A 16,418-nucleotide genomic window follows, 5' to 3' on the forward strand; every position below is an offset into this window, starting at 1 on the left:
CATCTAATATTTGGCTTTGAAGTATAAATATCTTATGCAAATGCTTCATTAGTATCAAATACATGTGATTTTTTATATTTGCTTAGTGATTTCTCAAGTGACAAGTGCTCATTCTTTATGCTGCTATAATTGCTGCAGTGTTGTCTCAAGGAAGCAATAATATATCAAGTCAATCTTTATCATAGTGGCCTACTTCTAACCATGACACCTAAACTAACTGTTAAAAGCAAGAATCTAAAACTGCACCATAACAAGAGCAACCTTCATCTGAGGTGGAACTGAAGCAATGCAGATCTCTTGCGGAACAACTACAGCATGTTGCTTCTCAAGACATAAATAATCCTAATTTATCATAGAAAAAATCTCAAGATGAATGTCACCAAGCACCAATTGTACAAGTTTCCCTCCACAATTCTCGAGCTATCGGAATTCAGATTTCTAGAAAAGATCCAGTCCTTAATAACCTATATGGTATTTCTAATTGAAATTCTGATACCAATGACAGATGTCGTACCGGATGTCACGACATCACGCTTCAGAACATGCAGATTATATTTGACTGTATGAACAGATTAAACAAGTAAATAACACAAGAGAATTGTTAACCCAGTTCGGTGCAACCTCACCTACATCTGGGGGCTACCAAGCCAGGGAGGAAATCCACTAAAATAGTGTTAGTTCAAGGTCTAACAGCCACTGTTTACAACCTTCTCACCTAACCACTACCCGTGCAACCTCTACCTAAGAGCCACTCTTAGATATGAGAACCCCTCTCACTCCCTCTCAAACACTCTCCCGTGTTTACAAATAAATCAAAGACACACCAGAGATTGCTCTCTGAACAAAAGAGATCAACTCTACACACTCAGGTCCAACACTTGATGTTAGGGTACCATCAAGGTGGCTCACAAAACACTCAAGTCCCAAAACTCACAAAATAACTTTTCAATCCCGGACTTGGTGGAAAACTCGTGCAGCCTCCATGTTTTTATAGCAGTGTGTGTATCTGGGCTGCAACAACTTGTGCTGGAGGAGATCTATCATTCTTCTGAAAAATCTGCACTTAAAGATCTAAAAGATACAGTTTGATCTTTTAGCTTTTATCTTTAATCTTTAATCCCTGAACGAACTCTTCTAGTTTGTAATTCGAACTTTAATTATCTTTTAATTCGTTCCTAAAGATAGATCGTCTAATCTGTTGCTAACTGCACAATAATCTGTTAAAGATATAACAGATTTATGTGTCCAGTATTTTCGGGCCAGATGTCCTGGACATCGTATCCGACATCGTGGATCCTGCAGCTTCACTTCTTTTATCTTGCCTTGTGCATTGTGCAGCAACTCCAGTATTTTCGGGCAGGATGTCCTGGACATTGTATCCGACATCGTGGATCCTGCAGCTTCAATTCTTCATTTGACATTTTATCTTGCCTTGTGCATTGTGCAGCCCGATCTTATTCCTTGACATAACGTTGGACATCATGTGCAGCAACTCCAGCTTTCCTTCATTGTCTAAGTGCTTATGTTTTAACAAAATCTTAGCCAATCTTTTTAAAACTCAGTAGAGCTAAGCACTAACAATCTCCCCCTTTGGCAAATTTTGTCTAAAACATACTTAGACACTTCCTGAGCAGGTACGAGCAGTTATGCAAGTGGGATCAGCAACTTTCATTATCAGAGAAATCAAGCACAGCGGTATTTGTAGTGGTGACAGCAAAATTCTGCAAGTTGCAAATCTACAAGTCTTCTCCAGGATGTCAAGACATCTCACGTGACATCAGCTTTCTGCTCCCCCTGTTTCCATGCTCTTACTGCAGCATCTTCTATCAGCTACTAGTCTTTTCCAGGATGTCAAGACATATCATGTGACATCAGCTGCTCCCCCTGTCTCCATGCTCTTACTGTTGCATCTTTTATCGGCTACTAGTAGCTTACACCAGTCATCATCAGCAGCAGCAGTCTCCCCCTCAAAATCATATACATACAACTCCCCCTCAAAATCATGAATCATGCATACATCGTATCCTACTTCTCAAAATCATAAGTCATGCATAATACTACTACTGCATACACAAAATCATGCATATAATACTATTACTCCCCCTTTTTAGACAGAATTTGACAAAAGTAGAATGCATGAACTTAAGGTGCAAATATTACAGACCAATAGTAATCAATTGTTCAAAGGGACATGCCCCTTTAGCTAGTAAAAGTAAAAGCAAAAGTAGAGGTCTGATGGTCATGGGGTGGCTTCAGAATCATCATCATCTGATTCAGTATCCTCTGCTGCTTCTTCCTCTTCCTCTGCTGCATCATCTTCTTCCTCAGCTGCTTCTTCCTCTTCCTCAGCTGCTTCTTCTTCTTCCTCAGCTGCTTCTCCATCATCAATGCCACTTTCTGAGAGCCTTTTGATCAGCCGTTCTAGCTCCATCTTCTTCTCTGTGGTGGCTTTGATGGTTGCTTCCAGCACCTTGCATGTGTCCTTGAGTTCAGCAATCAGAGCATCCTTGGACACAGCACCTGAAGCAGCAGCTTTCCCTGATGTCGAGACAATGTCTGGGACATGTGTCCCCTCAAACAGTTTGTAATGCAGGGATAGAGGAGATTCTCTCTTCATCACAGAGTCAGTGTAGTTTAAAATATTGGGATGTTGGCTCAACATAATGCCACACAATACAGTTGGGAAGGCAATGGGTAATTTGACAGCAAATGATTCTGAATGCTTAACAGTCTGATCAAAAATATAGTTTCCAAAATTAAATTTGGACTTGGTTCCAACAGCATACAGAAATTTACCCAAACCTGTGGCAACAGTGGAAGTATGATTGGTGGGTACCCAGTTTGCAGCGCCAATCCTGTGCAGAATTGCATACTTCACACTTAGCTTCCCTGCAGAGAGCTTCCCTTTCTTTGGCCAATGCTGGACTTGTTTGGCAGTGATTTCCTTGGCAATCTGATGCTCAGAAACAGCAATATCCACCACTCCATCTGTTGGTCTGTCCAGGTATTTGTTGATTACAGCAGGGGAGAATCTAACACATTTTCCTCTGACAAACACTCTTTGATACTCATCACTCTTTCTGTTTGTTATGTCAGAGGGAATGTTGACAATGAATTCCCTGACTAGACTTTCATAGCAGTCTCCCAACTTGGTGACAGTTTTCAGCAGTCCAGCAGCCTTGATGAGGTCCATGATCTCCTTGCAATCCAAGGCAGCTCTTCCCAGTTCTCTTTCCAAGGCAAGTCTGCGTTGATACACGAATTTCCACCTTTCAGCATTGCCAATGGAGTGGAATGAGATGTTGTCCAATGGTGCATCAGGGACATTACCAGGCACCTTTTTCCCTGATGTCTTGGCCCTCTTGATGTCGGGAACATCTAGTTCGACATCATCATCAGAATCAGATGAGGAAATTTCTTTCCTCTTCTTGGAAGGGATTGCAACTTTGCTCTGTCTGGATGTGGTAGGAGTGATTGGAGTGCTCTTCTTCTGTGCCATAGTCTTGATTCGTCCAGACCTCTTAATGGGGGTTTTTCCCTTTCGGCTTTGTAATCTTTCTGCAATGCCAGGTGCCAACTTGTTGGCAATGGGTTCCTCATCAGATTCTACTTCTTCTAGGTCAATGAGGTCACCTGGAGCAGGTTCTGGTGCCCTTGGTGCAGGGGTCTCCTCTGTGGCTTGTTCCTCTTCCTCTGTTGATTTCTCTTTGCTGGGTGAAGAGACGACTTCAGCATTTGGGGTGGAAGATGTTGGAACATCTTTCTCAGCATCAGGAACAGAGGCATTTTTCAGAATGTTACTCACAATACTGCGGATCTTCTTGTCCATCTCTGTGTCTACTTCCCTAGGACTTGTTGCAAGGCTAGGGTTTTCAGAAATCTTCACACCCTGTTGTCGTTTGGGAACCAGTTTTTCAGGAACAGGGGCTTGACCAGGAATCATCTGTATGGGTTGGATATGAAATTCAGGTTGTTCCTGGATTGATGGTGCTTTGGTGGATGATGGGAATGATGGTACAGAGGGTGAACCAGGAGCTGAAGTTTCTTTTGGTGAGGTAGCCATGGAAATGCAGAGCCTTTGGAATGATTTTGTAAATCTCTGAGAGCTGTTGGGGAATGCTGAAAACGAGATTACCACGAAAATATAAGTTTGAATGAGGAATGTAGAGGGACGTGTGAAGCAACGGTCGAATTTGTTTTGGCTTAGTAGTGAACGTGCTATTAATGTTAAGTGAGACGTTTGAGCACGTTCAGATAGCAGTAGCTGCTATAATTCCTCTAGCAGACAAATGCCCAGCTTGCCCCTCAGTTTTTCAAACTGATTTGCATCCAATGCCTTTGTGAAAATATCTGCTATTTGTTCCTCAGTGTCAACATGCTCCAGGGTGATAACTTTATCATCAACAAGCTCTCTGATATAGTGATGTCTAATGTCAATGTGCTTGGTTCTGCTGTGTTGTACAGGATTTTTAGAAATATTAATAGCACTCAAGTTGTCACAGTATAATGTCATGACATCTTGTTCGACATTGTATTCCTTGAGCATCTGCTTCATCCAAACTAGTTGTGAACAGCTGCGGTAACCATCTTTCCACCAATTCTGTCTTGGGCCTTGGCCACGTTGTTATAGTCACCCACCACACACCAAGCCCCTTGATGAGTCTCATGAATTTTCTTAATATCTTTCCATAAAATTTTCCTTCTATCCAATGCATTACTTGCATAAATAGCAGTTAGCCAAAACTTGAAATTTCCAGTTACATCATAAACACCACAGTGTATAAGTTGGCTAGTCCTACTAGCACATTTCACATCCACCCTATTTAAGTCCCAATGGATCCAAAGCCTACCATTTTCATGACAAGTATAGTTATCAAGATAATTCCCATTTAGGCGAAGTTTCTCTCTAACTTTAGTAGCTTTATTTTCTTTAACTCTTGTTTCGATCAAAATTGCAATTTCTGGCTGAAGCTCTAGGAGACGGGAGCTTATCTCCCTTAGCTTTCCAGCCTTGTTAAGCCCTTTTACATTCCATGAAGCAATCATGGTCCCCGATCGAAGGCTTGGGGGCCATTCAAAACCTCCAACACCCTAAATCCATTGGTACAATGCACTGTATTTGAGGACTCAACATATGTAATAGATTTACCTGTATCCTTTGAAGCTTTGCTCACTTTAGTCCACGTCTCTTCATCATCTTCAGTAGTTCTAATCCATGTCTTTCCTTCATCTCCATTAGCTTTACTCGTTGTTGTTTCTTTCCTTGGTGTAGAGACCTCAACAGGGATTTCGTGTTTTCTCTCCTGTTGAGGCTTAGGCTGCCATTTTTTCTTCTTGACCCTATTTCCACATTGATGCCCTATCTTCTGACATTTATCACAGAACTTGGGCCTCCATTCATACTCAATGGGTTGCATCATTTTCCGACCATCTTTATCCTTGATAGTAATTTCTTCCACCAATTTTCTAGTAATGTCGACCTCCACTAACATCCTGGCATAGGAAACTCTGAGTTTGTGGGTAGTGCATTCATCAGTAACCATGGGTGTACCAATGGCACTGCCAATTTTGTTAAGGCTTCGTTCGCCCCAAAGATACAACGGGAGCTTGGGAAGTTTTATCCATATCTGTATGGTTCGTAGCATGTCCTGCTTCAGACTAAAATCAGGTCTCCACTCTTTGAGTACCACCGGCATGCTTCTTATTGTATAGGGACCCTTCATCACCACCACTTCCATATCGTCATGTGATTTGAATCTTAGCAGGAAGTACCCATCATCGTGATAATACAAGTCTGGCAGCTGCACAAAATTCCAGTTTCTCTCCATGAAATTCTTAATCGTATTCATACTGAGGTCACCCCCTAGCACATATAGGATTAGGGCATTTTCCCAATATCTAATTTCAGATTCGATGTCCTCATCCTCAATCTCGATTTCAATTTGTCCCTCTACCATTTTCGGTGCCACATAAGACATTATCCTTCCTTTTGCTGGATTTCGATTCTCACTTATCACGTCAACCCATAATCTTTTCGCCTCTTGATTTCCTTTCGGATCATCTTTAGGGGTTTCCACCTCTTTGGATCTCTCCTCAATCAGCTTTTCCCCATCCTGTTTGTTCTCATCTTCAGTCTCATCATGCTTCCCTGTTTCCATCTCCGATTGTGGTTCAGGCGAATTCTGATTCTTCGTTGACGAAGGCACCGTGGATTTCGGACGCCCTCGCCCCCGCTACGAGTTTGCATATTATTATTGTCATTCATGAACAAAAAGCAAAAAAATAAAAAAAAAATTAATAATTCTACATCGGTTATTAGGACAATCGATGTAGGATTGCTAGATATTCTACATCGGTTATTAGGAAAACCGATGTAGAATGCTTTACCATGGGGTAGCATTCTACGACGTTTCATGGTCATAATCGATGTAGAATGTTGGACATTCTACATCGGTTATTAAGACAACCGATGTAGAAATCTGACATTCTAAGACGGGTTTAGAGAACAACTCGTCTTAGAATGGGCAGAATTCTACATTGGTTCGACGCCACAACTGATGTAGAATGGTCAGAATTCTAAGACGGTCGATCAACTGATGTAAAAAGATGTAGGTGTTTCAACGACACCAGTTACAATGACGCGTGATAACTGATGTAGAAAGGCTATTTTGTAGTAGTGTGACTTTATTAGAAATAAAGTCAAGATAGAATAATATACAAGTGAGAAGAATCCTCGTCCTATAAATTAAGTTTTGAGGTTGAATTAAATCTAAACACACTTTAAGAATATATATGAAAATTGTTAAATATTTTTCCATTTTAAGATGGATAGGCATAGGAAAGATAGTCCTAAAAGGAAAAAGAAAATAGAGAGAAAATAAAAAAAAAATATAATAGTAAAAGAGAACAAGACCCATGGGCCTTGGCAAATTTCATTATTTCCTAAGCCAAGTAGCCATTGAAAGCCATAAAGGAATCTCATAGGAAAAAAGTTTTTAATTTTCAAGCAACCTAAAATTAGAAATGTCAGTTTTCTGGGAGTTCTTGCTATATTAGAGCTTGATTTATCTGCTTTGTAGTTCCTTTTCTTGTTGTCTTTTTTTCCTATTCTACCAAAAAAAATAGAAATATCAGTTTCTTATATTTAGTATGTAACTAGTTTAGTATTGTGTGTCTAAGACGAGTATTAAATTCACATTTTTAATTTATAGGAATAATTTTTTATATTATTTTTAATTTTTAATATATTATTAATTATTTAGTTTAAACAAAAAAAGTTAATTACCAAATTTCTTTTTAATAAATGTATGGTAGTATATATATATATATATATATATATATATATATATATATATATATATATACCAATAAATATTTAAATATATTTTTATATACGTACTTCTTCTAAAAAATTATTATCATTGAGATGTTATCTTAGGTAGAATTTCCTTCATTTTGACAATGTCTTGTATGTTTTCTTTTAATTTTTGTTTAAAAAAAGTTGATATAGTTCATTTTTTATTTTATTTTGTATCAATGTTATTAGTGTAGAGTATCTAATGACTTTATCATCGACTAATCTTTATAAAAAAATTGCATTTGCCCACATGACAAAAGAACAATTTATTAGAAATAGTAATAAAAATTAATAGAATGATTTGGACATATTATAAATATGATGTAGTTTAATGTACTTTTTATTCGATCAAGTATTAATAATATAGATAATAATTTATAAATTGATACATATAGGGTTTATTTAATTTTTAAAATAAATTATACTAATTAGAATACTTAAATTAAATTTTTAAAATTTCAAATAAATTTATTGACTAATATGTGTAATACTTTTCATGTATACTATTTTTTAAATAATAATATAAACTTTTTAATAAATGTTTTATTACTAATAATAATTGATTGATTATATTTTATTCAAAAAGTATTATAAACCTAAATCAATAATAATAATAAAAGAATTTATTCAAAAGAATAATTATAAATATAAAAGAAATACCCAAAAGAATAATATATATATATATATATATATAAAAGAAATATAATAATTTATTGTGAACATAAATATTGTAAAATAATTTATATTTAACATAATAGTATTATTTAATAATTCGTACTAGAGATTATGTGCAAAAATCAAGCTAGTAATATTAATTGACAATTTATCCTTATCCATTACTATTTGTCATATTAATAATTAATAACTAATAATAGTATCTAATATAATTTTAATAATTGATTATCATGAATATCATTATAATAAATAAATACTGTAATTATTAAATAGTAAAATATCAAGTAAGATAATAAATATAAATCATGAACATAAATTCTATTATTATTATTATTTTGAAATGTTCACATCAAAATTTTACGGATCATAATTTTGTTAATTATGTATTAAAATATACATTATTATTATTATTATTATTATTATTATTATTATTATTATTATTCATTAGTAAGAATCAGAATATATACTTGTAGTTTTAATTTTGAATGTTTTAATCTTAAAGAAGTGATTGGTAAACATTACTACTATAATTTAGTTTGAATCAAAATATATTCTTGTATTATTAGGTTGAATATTCAAATCCTAAAGATCATGCAAATTATAAATTTTTTAATTCATTAATTTTTTTAGACTGTTCAGTAATTATTATGCATGATTTTGATTTTAATAGAGAAGAATAGAATAATTAAAATGAATGTTTAAATTGATTCATTTAATAAAAAAATAAAAAATAAATAAAATTAAAATTGATTGCATTTAACTAGGAAGAATGACTTATATATATATATATATTAGATTTGAAAAAATATTTTTGGGATTCTATGTGAAAAAAAAAATTCAAATCCTCATTAATTCACTCAATATATTTATCTAAAGTTTTAAATCTTTTCTTATTATTTATGAAAAATAATTAAATTTAAGCATAAGAAATACTAATATTCTTATATAATACTTATTATATTTTATAATAAAAATATTTCATAAAATATATAATACGTAAATAACATATTTTTTAATCATGTGAAAACAATCAAGGCAACAAAATTCAAGAAATTATAGTTGCAAATTCAATAAATATTTTAGTAGAGACCAAAAAAGAGTCCAAAATAGAGCGAATAAATTTTTTTGTGATGTCAAAATAAAATATAAATATTAATAATCACATTAATATATTTTAAATTTTTTAATTAATTAAATAATTTTACGACAAAATGTTAGACAAGTGGCCTCAGATATCTTAAGATGGGGGATTGAATTAAGATATCACAAATTATTTCCCCAATTAAAATTTTATTCGTCTTTAATGATAATATCAATGTTCCCTTATTATGAATTACTATAATTCAATTCAAACTAAACTTCCTTAATACAAAAAATAAATAACAATAAATAAAGGAGTTTAAGGAAAAAGAAAGTGCAAACTCAGTTTTATACTGGTTCGGCCAGACCCTTGTGCCTACGTCCAGTCTTCAAGCAACTCGCTTGAGTGTTTCACTATCTTGTAAGAACCCTTTACAAGTTCTAAACCACACAAGGATAACCCTTCCTTTGTATTCAGATCGCTTTACAACAAGAGACTCTCGGTCCCTTAATCACTTTCCTTGAGTAAGAAGAAGAAAAGAAGAAATCTCTCTTGAAAGAGATAGATTGTACAATGGAGCACTCAAGTAATTCCTTATTGAATCGCAATTGTTTTGGCCAAGGAATTTTAGAAGATAAGACACTTTGAATCTTTTGAAAGGATAAGACTTTTTGGACAAGTAAAACTCTGAGAAAATTTTAGTGTCCAAGTCACATATATATAGGTCTTTGATGGTCATTCAAAAGTTAAATGAGAAGATGTGACTTTTGGGGAATATTGTCAGAAATACTTACCGGTAATCGATTACCATAGTGGTGTAATTGATTACACAGTTATTTAACTGAAGAGTTGTGACTCTTCACTTTGAAATTTGAATTTTTAAGAGTGGTAATCGATTACCAACTCATTGAAATCAATTACATAACTTGAAATTTAAATTCAAATTTCTTAAGGCTATTTTAAAATGTTTCAAATCTCTGGTAATCGATTACAAACCTTGTGTAATCGATTACATGCTTTCTAAAACATTTTAAAACATTTAAAATTTTTTCAGAAGACACATTGACCACTGGTAATCGATTACATCTTTTGGTAATCGATTACTAGAGAGTAAAACTCTTTAAAAAAAACATTTTAAGTTAAATCCTTTGGCCAAACCTTTTGTTGTTTCAACTTGGAATTTTTTTTCCTAAGACTCTAGAAATTATCTTGATCATATTTCTTGAATTTTTTGGATATCTTGGATTCTTGTCTTGAATAAAACTTGAGAAGCGCGTTCCTTTGGCATCATCAAAACATCAAAATATCTTTGCTTCTACAATCTCCCCCTTTTTGATGATGATAATTATTATCAAGCAAATTCTTTTTTACATCATTAAAACTTGCATGATTAAGTTATGCAAACCTTTAATTTGATATATTAAGTTATTCATAATGTTATTTTTGGTTGCAAAAATATTTATATAAAAATTTACATAATGAAAAATTAAATTATTTATATAAACCATTTAGATTGAACTAGTAACAATAAAATTTACATAAGGAAAAATTTAAGCATTTTACATAAGGAAAATTGAGTAGAAATTAGATAAGAATTCTTTTCCGTGTGTGTGCATGCGAAGAGTAAACTAGATAATTCAAATGGATTATTAAAATTAAAATTAATTAATATGATTTTAACGATTCAATTTTATGTTTAAGATTAACTGATCTCACTCCTTTTCTGTTTAGTGGCAAGGTTGACAGGCCACTAAACATATATATATATATATATAATTTTATTTGCAAGTTAGCTTAAAATGGTCTTTTAAGGAGCTTAGAATATTTTTCTTAAAACTTTAAAAAGACTAAATAATTTGGTCCAAATACGTGGAACAAGCGATATTTGCATAATGCCATGTTTTGAAGAAGTGAGGAAGCTATCATCTGGGGGTGTTCAATTTGGAGGAGACAATTTGAATGGACATGAGTATGGGCTGCATATCTCACTTTGGTTGTGTTCATCCTGAAGATATTGGTATCCTAAATTTGCATGCTACAAATGAGTCTATTTATGGGTCACTTTCCTCCATAGGTGAATCTTAAGTTCCTATATAGGATTTTCAAGTTGCCGGTATACATGTCTTGTTGGGTCTACTTTAAGGTAAAATGACGTAAGCGGGTTCCTTTTACAAACAATTTATCATAGGGGTCTATTTTGAAAGAAATTTCGGGGAGGGTCTATTTTATATAGGTGTTCCGCCACTTGGACTGGCGGAACCCTTGTTTACGTAATTTTCCATGCATCCATGGTTCCGTCAGTGGTGCTGGCATAAAGCAACCCAAAGGGTTCCGCCAATCCCACTAGCGAGATACCCCATGCCATCCAGCCCATCATCCATCCATCATAGCTAGCCATGCATCCATGCTTGGTTTCGCCAGTCAGACTGGCGAGATGACCTTACGCTGGTTCAGCCAGTCGCATTTGCGGGATCCTTGGTCCATTGGTTTCGCCATTCGAGGTTGTGGGATGGCCTTCGTCCATTGGTTCGCGAGATACAACCGATGCAGTGCAACATGCATGAGGGTAGGTTCAGTATAGGGGTTCATGCATGACTTTGTACTTTTTGCTAGGGTTCAGGTATAGGGTTTGCAGGAATAATGAAGAAAAAATTGAACATGTTTCAGGGTTTTAGAAAGAATAGGCTTTAATTTTTTTTAACGTAGTAGGGGAAGTCATGCCTTTGCCTTTAAATAGGACTATTTGCACCTACAATATCCACCAAATACGCATTCTCTTCTTCTCTTCTGTTTGAGTTTTTTGAGTTTGAGTTAGAGTTTGTGGTGCTTGAAAAAAAATTGCTGGTGGTGTTATTGAAAGCTTCAATCAGGTATGACTTAAATTTTCATATTATTATTATTGAATTTTAGTTAGTAATTGTTTTAGTTAGTAATGATTTTAGTTAGTAATTATATTACTTAAATTTTCAATCAGGTAATATAATTAGAATTTATATTTAATTTTTTGTAATTATTTTAGTTAGTAATTATATTTAAAATAAAATATAAGTGAATTCAACAAAATATTAGATAATATTAGGTAGATGTATTTAATTTTTCGAAATATTTTATAGTGTAAAAATAATCTAATGTTATTTGTTATAGACAGTAGTAGGTCGATATGTTTTAAAAAAAGTAGATAATATTAGGTAAGTATGTTTAATTTGTCGTAGTTATGACTAGTGTAAAAATAAATTAATTTTATTTGTTATAAAAAAATTGTAGATAATATTAGGTAAGTGCGTTTATAAAATACTATGTGTTTAATTTTTGATACATATATCTAGTGTTAAAAAAAATATTTTTGTTTAAATTTTCGTAATGTTATTTGTTATAAAAGAAATTATAGATAGTATTAGATAGGTGCGTGAAATAAATATTTGTGTTTAAATTTTCGTAATTATTTCTAGTGTAAAAATAAATTAATGTAATTTGTTATAAAAAATTATAGATAATATTAGGTTACGTTCGTTTAAAAAATACTATTTGTTTTTTAATTTTTTTTACTTATTTCTAGTGTAAAAATAAATTAATGTCATTTGTTATAAAAAAATTGTAGATAATATTAGGTTATGTTCGTTTAAAAAATACTATCTGTTTTTAATTTTTTGTACTTATTTCTAGTGTAAAAATAAATTAATATCATTTGTTATAAAAAAATTATAGATAGTATTAGATAGGTGCGTTTAAAAAATATATGTGTATAATTTTTTGTAGTTATTTCTAATATAAAAATAATTCAATCTTATTTGTCATAAAAAAATTATAGATAGTATTAGGTTATGTACATTTAAAAAATACTGTGTTTTTAATTTTTTGTACTTATTTGTAGTGTAAAAATAAATTAATGTCATTTGTTATAAAAAAAATTATCGATAGTATTAGGTAGGTGCGTTTAAAAAATATTATCTATGTTTAATCTTTCGTAATTATTTTTAGTGTAAAATTTGAATGAAATTTTTTGTCATGTTATAATTTTATAGATTTTTTAATATTAATACTAATTTTAATTGAGATATTGAAATTGCAATCCTGAGTGTATTTTGACCAGCCTTAGGACTAGGAAGACTTTTTTCTTTAGAGGACAAGATTAATTTTTTGAACTAAACACATAATTTTTGTGGTGCAGTATTAATGGCTTCTTCATCATGTTTGTCAAATATTTCAATTAATTCTGGTCCCGTTGATGGTGACGTGTTGTGGATGCAAGATAAGCATATTTCACAGCATATTTGGAATAGGGAAGAAGATAGAAAACTACATATTAGAAGAGTTGTCCCCATATATCAAGGTCAAAAAGAAATACTATAAGAGATTATTCCTCTACTTCGTCAATCTGGTTTTTACTGAATTATAAAGATGTGATATTTAAAAATAAATGCGACATTAATCACTATCTTGATAGAAAGATGGAGGCCGGAAACACATACTTTTCACATGAGATGCGGAGGGTGTACTATTACTCTTTAAGATATCTCTGTTTTATTAGGTCTCCGTGTGGATGGGTCACCGTTAATTGGTCCAACAAACCTTAGTTGGGCTGATTTATGTGAAGAATTGTCAGGAGTCAGACCAGAAGAAGGTGAACTGCAAGGCAGTATGATTAAATTAAGTTGGTTGGCTCACCATTTTCTAGATTTAAATAACCATGGTGGTAATTTAGAACAGGTAGAAAGGTTTACCCGTGCATGGATCCTTCGATTCATTGGAGGTGTCTTATTTGTTGACAAAAACAGTAATAAAGTTTCGGTAAGATACCTGTAATTTTTACGTGACTTTAGAGAGTGCAGCACGCATTCATGGGAATCTGTTGTACTTGGTTATTTATATAGAGATGTGCAGCGCCACCAATTATAAAACTAAATCAATTGGAGATATGTGCATCTTAATACAAATGTGGGCATGAGAACAATGTACAACTCTGACTCCAAGAAGGACTCCTCCCATAATAGAAAACAAACCACTTGGACACAAGTTAGTTGTTTAAAAAAATTAGATTTGATTTTAAAATAATTAATAATGTAAGTTATGTTAATTTATGATTTTTTTAAGGTGGCTACGACGGGGAAATCAACATATTGGTAATGATGATTTGATACTTTTTCGTTGTAAACTAGATATTATGAAATGACATGAGGTAAAAACATTTAAATTTATTGGTTAAATAACAATTTGACATTTCATATTTCATTGAAATTAATCAAAATTGGAATTATCTGCAGTTTGTCTGGGAGCCTTACTCAGCAAATGTTATGTCAGTGTTGCCTCCAATTTGTTTAGTTGGAAGTGTTGCATGGTGCGCGATGGTGCCACTAATTTGTTTCCAAGTCATTGAGTAGCATCAACCTGATAGAGTTTTGAGACAATTTGGCATGCAACAATCAATTCCAAATTCTCCTTCGCAACCATTTAATATTCATGGCATATCTTTGAGAGGAAAACATGAGGAAAATTGGGGGCAACTGTTAGGCCCAATGATCAATCAATGGAACAATCGGGCTAATTTTAGGGCCGACGCTTATCCTCGACAAGAAGGTCTATTGAACTTTAACTCCAACTATATGGTGTGGTATAGGCATAAAACAAAGATGTTTGTTGACCCTAAAAATGCAAACATGGCGACACTGGTATTTTTTATTTTTTCTGTCATATTTAACTTCAAATAATTTATAAAATTTAAGTTCATGAATTTGAACACGTAATAATTGCAAGCTGAAGTTGCAGAGATGTTACAGTACATGGTGTCACCACAAGGGAGAAATACATGGACAGTGGACGATCTAGTGCCATATGTAGAGAAAATAACAATTTTATCTGAAGAGCAAAAGAGAATAACTGAACCTCTGTCACATGGTCTAGCAACAGAACATGAATTTCCAGCCCAACCGTTAAATATTCTCCAATCAAGTGTTGAAACAAAAGGCATAGCCAGACGAAGGGAGACTGTTGAAGCTGAACCATATTTGTATCCACAAATGACAGAGCGTGGCCATGGAATGTATTACACATCACCAGCATTTTCTCAGTATCCGGCACAGATGTATCAGTATCCATTCGAAGCTCATCAAAGTGATACTTCTACAAGCGAACATTCATTAGGTAGTGTTGTGGAGACATATGCGAATTTTTCATGGCCTACTATGACCCCTTCACAGCAACATGATGTTCTAATTGAAACACCTAATGCCCCATTAGGTACTCAATGAAATATACCCAGAATAATACCTAATATGGATGAATTATTAGGTGTTGATTTGCGTCATCAATTTTCTCTTGAGGCTGACCAGCATGAAGAGGGGGGTCATCGTGGCAGAAGAAATCCTGATAGACAGGCACGAAGATGGGATCGTCCATGCGGCACATCCTCACATTATCACCAACATCAAGACGATTGATTTTCTTTTTAGTATTTAAATTTTTTTGTATGTTTTTAATTTAAATTTTAGACTTGTATTATCATTTATGTTATGAATATTAACCAATTGATCAAGTTTATGGCACGCACATAAATATAATAATAACTAATTTAAAAAACAAACTGATCATCGATAGGTTCCATTTCATTCAAGTAGACAAACAAAATACATAAATCAATTAATTTAACAACTTCCACATTCAGATTGCATTGGACATCGACGTCTGTTGTGTCCTTCTCTTCCACATCTACTACATTTTTGTCGGTGCTCAGATGGTTCCAGCCAATCCATCTCATTCCTTATCCTTGTTGATTTTGGCCGACCTTTCGCACGAATTGTACTTGGATCAGGGATAAGTGTCCATTGCTCATCAGAAGGAGGAATAACCGCTTCATTCCCAAGAGGCCACCATTGCGCGGAATAAGCTTTTAGGATGTGCTCATTTGTGTAAACAACATCTACATATTGGAAGTAATTCATGTTCACGTAACCACAAGCAGCAATAATGTGTGAACATGGATAGTGAAGAACATAATACTTTCCGCATTGAAAATAATGGTCATTCAAGTTAACTGCCCACTTTTGTCTGCCACGTTACGTTCTAGGATTGAAGGTCTCCTCTACTTCAAGCTTGTTCTTGATTTTTTTGAAGTTCTTTAACAACCTTAGAATAATATACTTGTCCTTCATTTAATTGTCTTTAGGCTTGGCGACCACGATCAACAAAGTACTTTCGACACCTACTATATGTTGATTTCACCAAAGCTGTTATCGGTAGGTTGCGACAATCCTTCAATACATTATTTACACATTCTGAGAGGTTGGTCATCATGTGATCATATCTACGTCC

The sequence above is a fragment of the Glycine max genome, chromosome 20 (assembly GCF_000004515.6).
Source record: "Glycine max cultivar Williams 82 chromosome 20, Glycine_max_v4.0, whole genome shotgun sequence".
NCBI classification, from domain to species: Eukaryota; Viridiplantae; Streptophyta; class Magnoliopsida; order Fabales; family Fabaceae; genus Glycine; species Glycine max.